Source organism: Zootoca vivipara, chromosome 14, assembly GCF_965207765.1.
Source record: "Zootoca vivipara chromosome 14, rZooViv2.hap1.1, whole genome shotgun sequence".
In the NCBI taxonomy this organism is placed as follows: domain Eukaryota; kingdom Metazoa; phylum Chordata; class Lepidosauria; order Squamata; family Lacertidae; genus Zootoca; species Zootoca vivipara.
Window position 1 is genome coordinate 10,065,124 of NC_142597.1, and position 16,532 is coordinate 10,081,655.

The following is a 16,532-nucleotide window of genomic DNA, read 5'->3' on the forward strand; positions in this document are numbered from 1 at the left end:
GAGTCTATCATCTATTTCTTCTCTTGCACACAGCCAAAAGCAGACTCCTACCCTTCCTTTCAGAAGGGTAGTCTGCATAAATCCTGGAGCTGCCTATTCTATGATTAACTCAGGGTGTTCTAAAATACTGGTCTGGATCAAGGATCTGTTGTAAACATTATGCACCTTGGAGCTCTGCTTATTTCTTTTAGGGTGTTGGAAAAAATTAAGATTCAAATTTGGCTGTGTGTATGTGTGTAACTTAATGAACACCTGGATTCAGCTCACCGGAAAGAAGTGGAACAAACAACTTGCCACCAGGATCCATTCCATGGAAGGGGCTACCTTTTGTATCCCCTAATATGAAGAGAACAAGAGTGAATTCTAAGAAGCCTTCTGTATGCTGCTCCTGTATGATTTATTATTTGGTTATAGCCTCTAAAGAGAGAAATAAGACCTTGTTGTCAACTCTGATTTATAATCTCTCATTTTGCAATTTCGGTGACTAAGTCAGGGGGGCATTGCTGGAAGCTGGTTATGGATTTTGCCCAATGAGATATAATTGTATTTGTATTCAAAGTTTCAGTTTTATTCTCTTGCCTTCTCTTGCTCTCTCTGTGCAGCTTTAGTTTTCCACTGACTTTGTGAAGCTCAGAATGAAAGGCAGGCATGACTTATGCAACTCTGAGCACTAGAGTGGCTGTCATTAAGATAATGTTTCATATATTCTTTTTCACAATATATTGGCAGACAAAAAGGGTGGGTGCCGAGTTTGAGAGGGTCCTGGGCAAAGTTCCTTCTGGATGGACCCCACAAGTTTGGGCTGCTGAGAATGGCTATGAGGTGTTACAGGAAGGAATGGAGGAGAAATTGGTTCCACTTTTTATTTATAGGCTACCTAATTTGGACTTTCTGAAGCAATAGCCAACCTAGGCACAATCGGCTTCCGAAATTCACCCTTCTCTAAATTTTGTAAGAACATCCTCCAGCTAAGTAAGGTGTACTAAAAAGATAAAATACGTATAAAAATGCATATACCCATGAAAATAACATGCAGAACTCTGCAAAAATGTGTATATTATGGAAAAATGCATAGAACAATATGTATATTAGGAGAAAATTGCTCTAAAATGCTAATGAATTATCAGGAGGAGATACATTTCGAATTGTTGTGGGACCATGGAGAACCGAACTGAACTTCAGACTGGAAAAATGAGGAAACCAAAAATGCCAGTTCACACATCCTGAATTCGCCAAGGACTGAACTGGGTGAGCAGATCTCAGATGACCTGCTAGGCAATTAGGCTTAAGGGGAGAAATACCTTCTTTACACAAGTGGGACCTTTCCTTCTACTCCCAAGCCTATTGGCTGTTGGGATGGTCATGGCATGGGGGGGGGGCAGATACTGTGGACCAGATCCAAAGGCTCTGTGGGCTGTATATAGCTCACAAATTGGTGGTTAAATTGAAATTGGGACTTCCAACATACAAGCTCTCTCACCCACTAGGAGAAAATGGTATATTGTACAAATCTTTACAACCTTGCTTCTTCCGCCCTCCACTTAGTACATCTCAGATCCTCACCAGGGATTCAGCCCAAGTCTTTAGCACAATGCCCAGTAGATAAGGGGGTGGTGCCACTTCATGGAACCATGGGAGGGGGGGTTAAGGGGTAGGACATTGGTGTGGGGACCTTTCATCAGCCAGAGGGCCACATTGCCTCATGCACAACCTTCCATAAGCCATATAACACTGGTGGAGCAATGGGTGTACAACAGCCTACATCCCAGCTGCACAAAAGTCAAAGGGTTCTGTATACATGCATATTTCTTCTTCCAGGCAAGCAAGAAGTATCTTCACAGCTCAAGGACAAATTCCAGCAAGGCAAAATGCACTCAAAGAGAGCAGGCAGCAAGGCTGGCCATTGTTGGGGCCTAGGAAGAAGGGGTGTGACCTGAGAAGGAGGCACTGAGAAGGGGCCCAGGAAGAAGGAGGGTGTGACCTGAGAAGGGCCCTGAAGGCCAGGCAGAGAGGCCTGGGCCACATATGATTCCCCACCCCTGGAGTAGACTCTCAGTCATCTTTCTGCATCCCTCACACTTTAGTGACAGCGAGGCCTCTATAAGTAATAAGAATTATTTCCCTAAATTACCATGAATCATTCTGTCAGGGAAGAGTGTAACTACCAGTAATTTTCTGATCAATTTACATGACACACCACTTATTTTATACAGCATGGTGTAGGTGCTCCTCTTGACTGTGCTAATAACATGTGCCCTTAAAATTAAAACTTTTTCCATCTTGGTGCAATTCATTTCTCTCTCTCTCTCTCTCTCTCTCTCTCTCTGGCTATACTCCTTTGTCAGCTCTTTTAACTGATCATTTGCCACCCAGCACTACTGCACAAAAGGCCTTTTCTAACATTCAAGAAAGAAGATATAGTATATCCACGGTGTCCATAGTTTGTGCATTCCTGGGTGGCATTCAATTTAGTTTTACACAGAGTAGACCCACTGAAATTAATGGGACAACCTTATTCATAGCCATTGATTTCAGTGGGTCTTCTCTGAGTAAACATAATGCTGTTTTTGAGACTGAAAAGTTGGCATTAGGGTTGAATTTTCTGAAAACGTTGATGTTGGAGTTATACACATGGTTTATGTCTAATTCACCCCTTGATCTCGACAAGAAGCGGGTTATTTTATTTATTACTGGCTCCACTTAAAATACAAACAATATTTCCATTATTATATGCACTGTCATATGCATAATATTATATACATTTTTATATGCATATACACTTCAGGTATCCTAAGGAAGCCATTACAGTAACAGATGCACACAGCAGTGAATACAACTGGATTTTTTTATAATAAAAAAATGCAGTTTTTTCAATTGCAGACCAGTACAGCTACTGTTTGGAAAGCAGCTGAAAACAAGTTCTTTCTGACTTTAGTGTGCTATAGACATGTGCTGCAGAAGCCTACCAGTTTGTTCTCAGACAGATGGGGATGGGGGGCAGATTGTTTTCCCCACTGGTTGTATGACTTTGGAAAAAAACAATCAATTTATTTGTGGGGAAGAATTATTTGTTCATTTGTTTATTTATAGTCCACCTTTTCTCCAGAACTGGAACTCAAGGTGACTAAGAAATCTGTCCCCCTGTGCATCTGACCATATTTCTCTCCCACCCCCTTATTCCTTCTCTATAATAAAAAGAAACCCAAACAAGCAGTTGGTCAACAATTGTACCCAAAGTTACAATTTGTTTTATGTTAAAAGGCATTATCACATCAGAATGCAATAGGGATTTGTGCTCTATGACATGTTTTTTTTATATAGAAAGCTCAGATGAGGGCCTCATCGGATCCAAGCCTCTATGTTTCAACAGTGCTATGGCACTGAGTCATCTCTCCACATTTCTATTTTTTTTTACTGCATATTCATTGAAGAAAAAGCAGAAGAAGAAAACACAGGAAGGAAGGAAAATTAAGGTCTGTGTCATGAGCCCTGCAGCACAGTCAGGACTGAGCTTCGAATAGCAGGCCCAGATGGAGAAAGGGAAGGAAACAGAGAAAGGCGGAACTGTTGCAACTTGGATTGGAGGAGGGGGGTTCCCCCTTTCTGCTCTGACTTCAGCCATTTGGGAAGGGGAAGCAGGGATGCTGGCTCTCCCCTCCAACCCTCCTGCAGAGCAAGGAACCTCAGTGGAGTCTGGCTATGGCTTTGATTAGCCAAAGTGGGTGGCTGAACAGGAGGAGTCAGTGACTGAACCTTGTCACCTAGAACCAGGTGCCGCCTTCACAAATGCAGAAGACCCACCCTCCCTGACACAGTGGACCCTTGCAAGCTCAATGTTCCTACAAAGCAAGAAAGTCCTGCATGTAAGCACACAATGCCTCGCTTTTAAAAGCTTGGTAGGAGAGGTGGAGGGACCCAGGTGGCACTGTGGTTAAACCACTGAGCCTAGGGCTTGCTGATCAGAAGGTCGGCGGTTCGAATCCCTGTGACGGGGTGAGGTCCCGTTGCTTGGTCCAAGCTCCTGCCAACCTAGCAGTTCGAAAGCACGTCAAAAAGCAAGTAGATAAATAGGAACCGCTACAGCGGGAAGGTAAACGCCGTTTCCATGTGCTGCTCTGGTTTGCCAGAAGCGGCTTTGTCATGCTGGCCACATGACCTGGAAGCTATACGCCGGCTCCCTCGGCCAATAATGCGAGATGAGCACGCATACCCAGAGTCGGTCACGACTGGACCTAATGGTCAGGGGTCCCTTTACCTTTACCTTTTGGAGAGGTGGGGAAACCTGTTGGGACATGTCTGTCCCTTCCATCCACTTCTGAACTTCCATCCACTTCTGAACATGCTCCTGAACTCCCAAGCCAATTGTTGTTGAGCATGTACTCTTACTTTGCCGAATAAATAACTTACTTACAAATAAAAGTCTTCTGTGTGTTTTGGGTGGGAGCCAGGACAATATGCCTCGCCTCTGCACACCTCTGCCTGCAGGTTCTGTGAAGAAAATGGAGACAGCTGTGGCTGGAGGCGGAGGCTTGCAGCAGATGATAGACTTCAGCAGACGATAGATAATCTGGCTTCCAGAGACCTGCCAACATGGAATGACTCTTCTTCTGGAAGATGCAATGGAAGCAGAAGATAAAGGCATGCAGTGGGCACAATTATGTGCTCTACTTCATGTTCAGTTGCCCTTGCAGATAATCTTTTGCCCCTGTTTGCAGAGAGGCAAGCCGTGCTAACCTATTAAGCCAATTTGTTGCTTTAAGTAGGATCCAGTATTGTGTTTGTTTGTTGTTGTTGTTTTCTGGGACAAGATGTCAATAGAGGCCTGGTCTTCTTAGAATGTTTAAAGTGGCTTTTCTCCTCAACCTTCCCAAGTGAGAGCAGAGAAAGAGACAGAAGGTATTTGCACACAAATGTATGTGATTCATTTAAAAACATTGTTTCCAGGCTTGTTTCAAATGAAAACTCCCAGACCAGGGAGGTGAGGAAGTGTCACACTCTCCCCACAGACTGGGGTGTCTGTAATAGGGAACTGAATTAGCAAGTAGGGAAAACCAACATGCGCTACTCATTATGAATTGTTAATAGCCTGTTTACAGCTGAAGCTGTCACAGAAAACAAGAGAGTCTGCTAAGTCAATAATTTATTTCAAGCCGTGGAATTAATTAGGGAGACAGTTAAATAAGTGTGGGAAAGTAAGAATATGTTTGGTTTGAGATGCGAGCAGCATTTTGCAGCTGGGATCGCTACAGTGAACAAGAAGGTGGGGGGTGGTAACAGCAGCAGTTCATCTAACAGAGACACAAAAAGAGACTTGAGACAGGTGATCCCTGATAGGTTCTCCTGATGTTTAGGAACATAGGGAGCTGCCTTACACCAAACCAGACTCTTACTCAGAGTAGACCCATTGAATTTAATTTAAGATGTAATTGAATCATGTCAATCAATTTCAGTTTCCGCCCGCCCGCTGCGCTGGGAAACGGGGCGGGGGCACCGGAGGGATCCGTCGCACCACGGCGCCAGGGCACCAAATATACTTAAGACGGCTCTGGTCAGACCAACATGGCTACCTACTTGAATCCTCCGAAATACTTCCAACATATTGGTGTCAAAGCAACCAACCAATATACTAAAATCTGAAGCATTGTATCTTTGATTTCTTCTATTTCCCTGGTGGAGAAACTCACATTTTCAGGTGTTTGCACTTTGACCCTTTCTTTTTCACTAAAGACAAGTGAGAAAAACTGTATTACTTTCATGTCTAGACAGTGGCAGATGAACACCTCAGGCCAGTGGTAGCATTGAGTGTTATATGAAGCTTTGCAGTCTCACTCCCAACTAATCACCTAATTTTTCCCAGGCAATTTTACATGATTACAACCTCCTGGATGGAGTAAATAAGTTGAATGAAAGCTAAACATGCTGTAATTTGTTGCAAGATGTGTTTAAATAACATTAGTCTATGTAAACGATTAACCCTCCATAGGGGAGGCAGACCAGAGAAATCCCATCAAATATAGATTATTGAAGTCCCCATATGGGAGCTCCATGGCTTTTCACTTTTTATTTATATAAAAAATAGCTTACTTGCTGATGGACTAGAAATACTGTTTAGATAGCAGGAAGGGTAGGGATTATAGAGATATAAATTACTGTAAAATTCTATTGGGCTATGATTGACAATAGCTAAAGAAGCAAATATTTACTCAGAAACTCTCAGGACCATGTGAGGGAGGGATTATCATCTGTTTCTTGTTTCATACACTGGGCTATCATGTGTTTCTTGTTTCATACACTGGGCCTACAGTAAGGATTAGAGATCCAAATGGCTAAGGATTCACACTGGGTTGAATGGAACGTTCTCTATTTCACAGTGCAGGATGGGGGATCTGGACCATAGTGGCTGATTTGAGATTATAAGTGAGCTCTCCATGAGGAGTGGAAAAAAGAGTGTACACAGAAGTAAAGACCCCTTCAACCATCGTCTGTTTAACTCGTTGCTGCTTTTCCTTCTCTTCCTGTTTTGTGGGATGAAGGTTTTGTTAGTATGCAATGAATTTCAACATTTTAAATTATTGTTGTGTTGATATTTGTGTACAGACATGGTCCTCACAATAAATGGTTTTGTTGTTGTTAAAATATTTGTGCAGCTGTGGTCGCATACATGAATATATATTTCCCTTCCTCTTCTGGGTTTTTTTGACGAAGGTTATTTTATACATTTTATTTAGTTCATTATATAACATTTCCCATTTTTATAACTTTACATTTACATTGCCCCCACATATAGTAAAATGTACCTTCAACTTCTTTACATTTCCAACATTTCTTATCTTTTGATTTATACATTTGTGATAACTTCACTGCTGTTAAATACCACCTATACATCATTTTCATGTAATTTTCTTTTATCAGTGTACAGGTCATAAATTTCAAATTATTTCTCCACAATTTCCCCCAATCTGACATTTGAATATTATGTCCCATGTCTTTATCACTACAAAATTGACCTCTTCATCTTTGGTTTCCCATTACAACAACAAATTGTACGTTCTCGATAATACTTTAATATCACATTCTATTATTTCTCTCTGATTTTTTTTTTTATAATTATTTTTATTAAGGGTTTTCTTGGGTTACAAAGGTAGTGCAGTGTCTCGTGCATCATTTTTACACATCAATTTTACTTGTTGAGACATTATGAGGAAGGGGGGAAAGAGGTGGGTGGGATGGGGAGTTGGGTGTGGTGGATTGTCAATGTTTCTGTTTTTCTTGATATGTGTAGGGGATTTCATGAGCAAATCCTATACACACACACACACACACACACACACACACACACACACAGTGGTACCTCTGGTTAAGAACTTAATTCATTCCAGAGGTCCATTCTTAACCTGAAACTGTTCTTAACCTGAGGCACTACTTTAGCTAATGCTGCCACCCCGCCGCCACCGCGCGATTTCTGTTCTCAACCTGAAGTAAATTTCTTAACCTAAGGTACTACTTCCAGGTTAGCAGAAACCTGAAGCATTTGTAACCCAAAGCATTTGTAACCCGAGATACCACTGTATGTGTGTGTATGTATATGTATGCATCTTCTCATTTATCTGGAGGTGTTGTAACCAACCGGTTACTTCTCCTCTTACTTCATTATATTCTCTCAATTTTAATTGGTTATCTACTTCAATTAATAGTTCTCTAGATGTTGTCTAATTTGATTTCATAGAACTGAGTAGTTTATATCAGCGACCCTCCAAGCTCAACGGCCTGTTCACAATGAAACAGTTACAGATTGTATAGAGAAGATGATGCAGAAAAAGAGAATAATGTGTTAGTCAGTGTAGAGGAGTTCCCTTTCCCTCAGCTCACACAAGACTGGTATACATTACACTCCATGAAAATGGATCCAAAAGCTCCCTCTACAAAACAAGTGATTCTTGCACTTAATATTTAGGACTGTTTGCTATGGTGATTTCCACTGTCTTCAGAATCTTCGTGCTTCCTTCTCTTCCTAAATGCTACCAATAATATATGGGACTGGGCATAGACACTCCCATTGTCATAATAGCAACTCTTGCAGTAAACAGTTCTAAACAGTTACATCAAGGAGTCAATTACTATCCTCATCCATATCACTGTCTACCACTAGCAGGACTCAATGGCCTGGATGAGATAGTGAGAGGCAGGCCCAGGACTGCCAGAACCCACTTTGTGCTAGAAGGACATCAGGACCTTGGACAGTTACAAGGAGTTGGGTTGGGATGAAGGAGCAAGTGGTTCAGGACCAAGGATAGCAATCCTGCAGCTGAGACGCAACTGTAGAATCAGGACTGACCATCCAACATGCCTGCTTTATGAGAGCTGCAATATGCCTGTTAAAGGGTCAGTGTCTGTGGGTTTTTCTAGGCATGAGGCAGTTCTGAGCTTTAAAGGCTTGAATTGTGAAAGCTCTGTGTTGTTTTCTTGATCCTCAGAGGAAATGTAGGCAATAGCCAATAGGCAAAAGTGCACCATTGGGATTAGAGGCTATGTGTGGTGGAATGTGTACCAGGATGGTCTGGGGAACGAACCCATTTCTTTGATTGCTTGGAGACTCTAAGTCAGGCATGTCAAACCTGCAGCCCTCCAGATGTTTTGGCCTACAACTCCCATGATCCCTAGCTAGCAGGACCAGTGGTTGGGGAAGATGGGAATTGTAGTCCAAAACATCTGGAGGGCCGTAGGTTTGACATGCCTGCTCTAAGTCAAAGGACAGGATCAGGGTCTGGGGCCAACACACTTCTAATGGAAGACTGTTTTCTGTTACTAACTTGGCAATAGGGACATATTCCCTCCTTTCCCTCCTGCCCATTCAGACTGAATAGCAATGTCACTGGCTTAGTTTGCCTTCAGTGATATTTTTCAATAGCCAAACCTGATTTGCTATGCAGAGCTATGGCATCACTACATGATTCTTGATAGACTGGGATCACATAGTCAAGAAGGGAGAAAAATGGGGCCAGAGCAGAAACACATCAGGACGGTAAAGAGGCACAAAAATATAAATTGTCACAATCATAAGAGGTTTTTCACTCCTCTTGAAATCATACTTTTCCCCACTGAAGATGTTTTTGGACAACTATTCCGTGTTGTGGCTGGAAAACAACTGGAAGACGGGCTCTAGGGAGCTTGACCTGTAAACCCACCTGCAGTCCCTTGGCATGTTTGCTGAGTAATCTGCCGACAGCAGGTTCTGTGATCTCACACAGCTGTCAGTTTGGATCACGTTATGTACAACACATGACACTGCATGAAAGCTCTCACAGAGATGGAATCCAATATGACTTTTGAGAATATAATATTCACTTGGAAAAGGAGGAAAAGAATGTCTAGGTAAAGCTACTTATTTTTAATCTTTTAAGCCCTTTGAAGAACTCATTGTGTGTGAAGGGGGCAGGGAGGGAGGAGAGAGAGAGAGAGAGAGAGAGAGAGAGAGAGAGAGAGAGAAATCCACAGGAGCTTGATGTAGAGAAAGAGAATAGCAGAACTCAAGTCCATGATTGGCAGAAGTGTTGCCAGACCTCCAAGATCTTTTCAGGTACCACGTAAAACATCTTTCTCTTTGCCCAAGCCATTGGCCCTTAATATGAAACATTTCAGACATTTGTGGCCTCTTTTAGTGGGGTGGAATCTGTAAGACTCATCTTCTACCTGCCTAGATGTGCTAGTCCAACCCTCTGAAAGAATCACAGCTAAAGAATTCTTGACAAATGGCTAACCAACCTCTGCTTTTTAAAATAAAGCAAAACACCAATGAAGGAGAATCCACCACCTTCTGAGGTGTATGTATAGCACACCATGAAAACTGTTTGCTATAACATGACATTCTGGAATGTAGTGGTTTGCTAGACATACATTTGTGCTGGTTGTCTCCAGCTGGGTAGGACTTTACTAATACAGCAATATGAATTTACTGCTGTCTCTTGAAAGAGACAATACAGGTTTTAGAGGAGTGGGGAGAGGGACTCTTTCAATCTTCCTGGGCAGAAATAACTAGTAAGATTGATCCTACCCACCCCCCTTCCAACAAAATGCATCTCCCATACATGAAAAAGCAACCCTCTTGTTCACAGTGTGGAGAGCAAGCAGAGAGAAACAGCAGTTGTAGCGAAACAACCATTTCAGGGTGATTTATGATTCTTGATGTTGGTACTGCATTATCCTCTGTTATTATGGATGCTTTATTGCTCTTTTTATCAGATTCTGAAATTTTATGTTGTTGTTTTTATCTGTTTTGTAAGCTACCCTGAACATTTGCAGATAAGGTGAGATATTATGCTTAACAATTGCAGCAGCACACCACTAATAATAAATAATTTAATCGGGCAGTGAAGTGGCTGTTGTATAAACAGTGCCGGAGTGAAGTAGTAATTTAAGGCTGACATTTATATGAGCATAAATGAATGCTAGATGGAGAGGCCGGTGTGGAGTTACCCTAGCTTCTCAGAAGACTCCAACTTATCCTCTTTCACTCACGGATCCCTTGTAGACAGCCATTTTATTTACAACTAATTGGAAGAAAGCATCGTCAGCTTGGTCATCAAGCATGGTCAATAACCAGGGATGATGGAAGCTGTAGTTCAGCTTGGAGGGCTAAAGTAGCTTACAAAGCACATTCTTCAATATCAACCATCTCTGAGCCTATGATTGGCTGGTGGTGCCATCACTGGATGCTATTGAAAGGGCATTCTCACTGGCAGTTCCCCATTTATGGAACCAAGGAGGTGTCCTTGGTGAGTTTCATATGTCTCCCTCATTACTGACTTTCAAGAGGAATCTAAGAATATTCCTGTTTATCCAGGCACTTGACTGAAAGATACTGTTCCTGATAAACATGGGATCGGGACTGAGAATGTTTTTAGCTGGGGGCTTTTTTTAATGTTCTTGATCAGGCATCCCCAAACGTCAGCCTTCCAGATGTTTTGGACTACAATTCCCATCTTCTCTGACCACTGGTCCTGTTAGCTAGGGATCATGGGAGTTGTAGGCCAAAACATCTGGAGGGCCGCAGTTTGGGGATGCCTGTTCTTGATTGATTTTAGAATGCACATATGCATGAATATGATGTGTTTCTCCTTCAAGAGGAAGGATAGGAGATACATTCAAATAGGAATAATAATACCCTTGAAACTGGGACATGTAATATTCTGGTCCCCGCTGTGCCTGGGGGGCAAAGGATCAGCTCAATCTACCATTGCAGGAGGGAGGAAGAGGAGAGTCGCGCCAATATAAATTGAACCTTTTGTGGGTTGTGTCTTAACATAGAATTATTTTATGGGCTGCCACGCATGCTTACCATTGTACATATTTATGTTTAAATGGGGCATGATGTATATAAATTACAAATTTGTGAATTTGCACTGTTCATGCCTTATCCCTTAAGCAATAAGCATTTTTATGTGAGCATATATATATATATATATATATATATATATATATATATATATGAATGTAAGTGCATGCTATGAGTTCTCTGTCTGAATTCTTTTGCTTGAGACTCTCATCAGCCTGCAACATGTGGCATACAACGTCTCCACAATACAAGTGTCAGAACTGTCAGGAAGATTAACAATAGGTATTTGAAAAGAAAACAGTAGGTAGTTAAGGAGCTGTTCTTAGATTGTGATTTATGGAGGTCTTTATGACAGACCCATGATTTTGCAGGGGGGGGGGAATAGTAGATGTTCCAATAAAACCCAAATAATGGATGTTCTGATAAACAACTTGATCTTTACAAGAGTTGTTATTTTGCTGTTTCTTTTCTTAAAGATGGTCAAGCTTCAGAGAAGGAAGCTAGTAAAGCACTTGGCCTCTCTAAAGGTGCAAAAAGGATGAAATGTGACGCATAACACTCGCCTGGAATGCCAGGATTCTCTGACTGACTACATTCCCTGAGCAGTTAGTGTCCATAAATGTTACATGACATCACAGCATTTCAGCCAATGGCTTAGAAGAGGGAAACTCACAATCAGGCAGCCAGTTGTTGTTGTTGTTGTTCTTCTTCTTGTTGTTGTTGTTGTTTAAATTACCTGTCATTGTATAGTATGGTAGATTAAACTGTCCATATGAGTACAGGGAAAAGGCAGCACCCTTTGAGGTCAACAGGGAGGAATCTCTCTTTACTAACTCTTGGGAAAACCCAGGGACAGAGTTCTGTCCCCTCCCCATTGTAATTTCCCCCCCCAGAAGTCAGTAACTCAGATGTCAGGAGAAGCAAATATTTATGGGATGGCTGATAGGCTCATATTATTGAGTGATGTTCATTGATGCCTGTGGCTTTTGAAAAAAATATTTTTATTGCTATTTTGCCTGCCTTTGCCTTACAATACTCTTTGTCAGCCCCCACCAGTGGGTTTGGGGCTCAGTAGTTACAGTACGCACATCCTATTTTATGAGTCATTTTGAAAGACAAAGCAAGGGGGAGGGTATTTTAGGAGGGCTAGTCTATTCTCATCTGTAAAAGCTTGTTCTTAAAAAAAATCTGGATGTACTGTCTTATTTTTTTCAGGAAGGTGTAGGCACATATAGGGGAATAGAAAGAAAACATGGCTATATAGAGTAATAAGTACACAATTCTAATTTTGCTTTGTTTTGAATGCTGAGCTTCTGCATACTAACAACCAGCATCTCTGTTTAGGACTGAACCTGACCTAGGCACCATTAGGGTCAGTTTAGGGGGCCTACATCTGGAGGGCCTACAGAGTAGTACATGCTCAGAACCCTTCAAAGTGTCCCTATTTTCCAGGGATGTCCCTGATTTAGAAAAGTCGTCCTGGTTTCTGATTTGATTCTGGAATGTTCCAGTTTTTTCCTTAAGAGATCCCTACTTTCATTGGAGAAATGATGGAGGGTATGGAGTTATTCAACTCCTGAGCTGCCTGAAGGTAATCCTGTATATGGAAGGTTTTTTAAAAAATAATAATAATGTTTTATTATGTTTTTATATATGTTGGAAGGTGGGGCAACCCAGTAAGTTGTGTGGGGTATAAATAGTAAAATTATCATTATGGAATGGGATGTCCCTATTTTCTTTGGAGAAATGTTGGAGGGTATGAAAGCTGGTGCACATCAGTGTGGCAGGAAGCATTCATGGCAGGAGTACCTTGAAGGCAAGAACATGCTGAGGCTGATGCCTGTTGCCAAAAACACCTTCCCTTTGTTTTTATTATTTCAGTGGGCATCCAGACATGCTACCCAAACATTTTGGATGTAGGACTGTAGCTCAGTGGTACAGCACCTTCTTTGAATGCATAAGAACATCCTGCTTGATCAGGCCTGTGGCCCATCTAGTCTAGCATCCTGTTCTCACCGTGGCCTTTCAGAAACCCACAATCAAAACCTGTCTGCGACAGCATTCTACACCCTTTTGACTCACAGTAGCTGCCATTCAGGCGCATAATGCCTCCAACCATAGGCACCATCCCTGGGGGCCCCGGGGGGGCTGACACACCCACAAAACTTTCACTGTAGGTGCCCGTCCAGGCAACTCAGTGCATCACACCACATGCCAAGTCCCAATGGGGCCCACTGCATCCTCTGAAAGGCTGGAGGGCCCATTGAGGCTCGTTGAAGCTGTGGGAGGTCCTGGTGGGGCCCCGCTGTGCCATGTGATGTCATGTGCATGCCACATTGAGCTGTGCTGTATCATGTGACATCACACGCATGCGCCAGTGGAGCTGAAACCAACAGACCAACAGTGGAGCTAGAACATGACCATCATGCTTTGTGACAGCCATCAATTTGTCTAGTCCTCTTCTTAAGCCATCAAATTCAGTGGCCATCACAGAACCTTGTGGGAGTGAAGTCCATAGTTATTATTTCTCATAGGTCTTTACATGCCAATGTCACTTTTCTTCTCCACCCTCCCCCACCTTGACTTTTCTAGCCATTGTTTCACATTTCCCATGACAGCTAGAAACTTAGCAAGCATTTGCACACAACAACCACAAGGCTTTGAACAAAAGCTCGCAGTCTTCACAGTAGACTCAGAACTTGCAAACTGTTGTTGGCAAAAAGAGCAGATTCACAATCGCCAGGGTATAAGGCAGACTTTAATCTGCAACATCTGTTCATAGCTCACTCCCCGCTTAATAAGCTGGCATTTCCTAGTCCCATTCATCTGTTGCTCTCTCGCTAATTTTGCAATAACGACTAAGATCAAGCTCTGTATTTCTGGCTGGAGCAACTTGATTGGGGAGATTATGTCTAGCAAGCCTTTGCTATCAAGTCTCATCAAGACAAATTTTCGCTTTACTTCAGAGAATCAGCAGGTAAGTTGGACTAGTTGCTCTCCAAAGCAAAACACATTAAGAAGGCTTAAGCCTCAAGCAGGCAATGATAACAGAAGGATTGTTGGTAAGAAAACATTCACCTGTAGGACATTTTCTACTGTTATAATCTAAATGATTGAAATGAACATTACAGTCCTTGGTTTAACACAGAGGATGTCATGCCCCAAGGGATTCTCCCAGTTGATTCAGAAGAATCAAGTGTGCTGAAAAATAGCCGTACATGATTCCTAAGTACCAAAGATCAGCCAAACACTTTATTCAGAATAAATGTATTTGGCTGCATCTCTTTCCACCTGGTGCAAGGTTTTGGAATTAAATCCTGTTAGGCCCTGGTAAACCAGGATGTAGAATGAGGTGGAAAGGAAACTGTATGTAGCCAAAGTGTATTGCTTTCATGCCAATCCAATGTAACTGATGAGACCTTTGGGGGCCCATGGGAACATTTGTAGACTGGAGAAACTCTCGTGGGGCCACCCCACACACAAAGAGAGCAGCCAAGTACTCACCACAACTGAAATCTGTTCTACCAGGCTGCCCTGTTCCATACGGAAGGGTTTTTACTTGTTTTATCATTGCAAGGATTTCAGATGGGGTCTTTCCCAGACTTGTCCCAGCCCTAACACAATAGGTTAAAGGTGAAGGACTCCTGGACGACTAGCGCGTTACAGTGCTCATCTCGCTTTCAGGCCGAGGGAACTGTCGTTTGTACGCAGACAGCTTCCGGGTTGTGTGGCCATCATGACTAAACCACTTCTGGTGCAATGGGACACTGTGATGGAAGCCAGAGCGCATGGAAATGCCGTTTACCTTCCCACCACAGCAGTACCTATTTATCTACTTCACTGGCATGCTGTCAAACTGCTACCATAGGTTGGCAGGAGCTGGGACAGAGCAATGGGAACTCACCCCATTGCGGGGACTCAAAATGCCAACCTTCTGATCAGCAAGCCCAAGAGGCTCAGTGGTTTAGACCACAGCACCACCTGTGTCCCACTCCTAGCACAATATTCTGAACTTGAAGATGCAAGATTGTGCTCTGAGCCAAAAGGGTTAATCTGGTGTAAAAGGGTTAATCTAAGGTTACCAGATGTCCCCATTTCCTGGGGACAGTCCTCGGATTTACAAATCAGTCCCCTGACAAAATCCATCTATTTAGTAGGAAATCCATCTATTTAGTAGGAAGTTGAAAAGTGTCCCCGGGTTCATTGAAAAAATCTGATAACCTTAGTGTCAGGGGTTCTTGCGACTACTCTAGAGTAGCGACACTCCTCATGCTTGTTTTTAAACAGTTTTTATTAATGCAGTCTATTTACAGTGAGACAGGTGTGTAAAACATGTCTGCTCATTCCGATGCAGAATCCGGCACTGCCCCCCCCCACGTGATCTTCTCCAACATAGGAGTCTCGGGACAGTGAATCTCCTCCCTTTCTTTCTCCTGCGTAATTCCGGAACCGGAGGAAAGGGTCTATGCTTTCCTTTTCCCCCTTCTCCCCCTCTCTTTCCTCCCTCCTGTGTAGCCGGGGCTCTCCCATGCTGCTGGAGCCCTGGCCCTCTCTCTACACTTCCTGACTAGCCTCCTCCGAGCCCTCGCTTTCATCACTGCTTGGGGAGAAGCTACTTCTGATGCAAGGGGGAGGTTCTCTGTACTTTCTCCCCCTTACACTTAGGTTAATCATAAAACTGCATCATCACATCCTGTGCTAGCCAGCACTCCTGAACTGTCTTCAAGCCTACCCTTTAGCACTGTTGCATCTCAGGGTAAAGGAACAGCAGCCAGCAGAGGGTCAGATGCGGTCCACTGCTAGGCACTGCTGAAGCCATCCCATTGGTTTCAACAGCCCTACGAGGTGTGAAAGAAATCTCCAAGAAGCACCTACAGAGCTAAAGTTCTCTTGCGTGTAAAATGGATGTAAAATCCCATGTGCCTGAGCTGCATGTTAAAGTCAGACTTGCATTTCTTCCATTGTTGTGGAAACAAAATTCAGAGTGCTGGTCAAGTATTCCTATTGTTTGAGGAACAACTGCAGTGGCTTTATTTTTAATGTCGTATGACAACTTTGTTTAAATCTGATTCATTGTGCTCTTCATTGTGAAATCCTTCCTCTCCCTCTGCTTGCCAGGCATTTCAGGATTCCTCGCATATATGAATTGCAGTGAAGAGAAAGCAAAGAAAGGGATAAACAGAATGGATTGACTTTGATC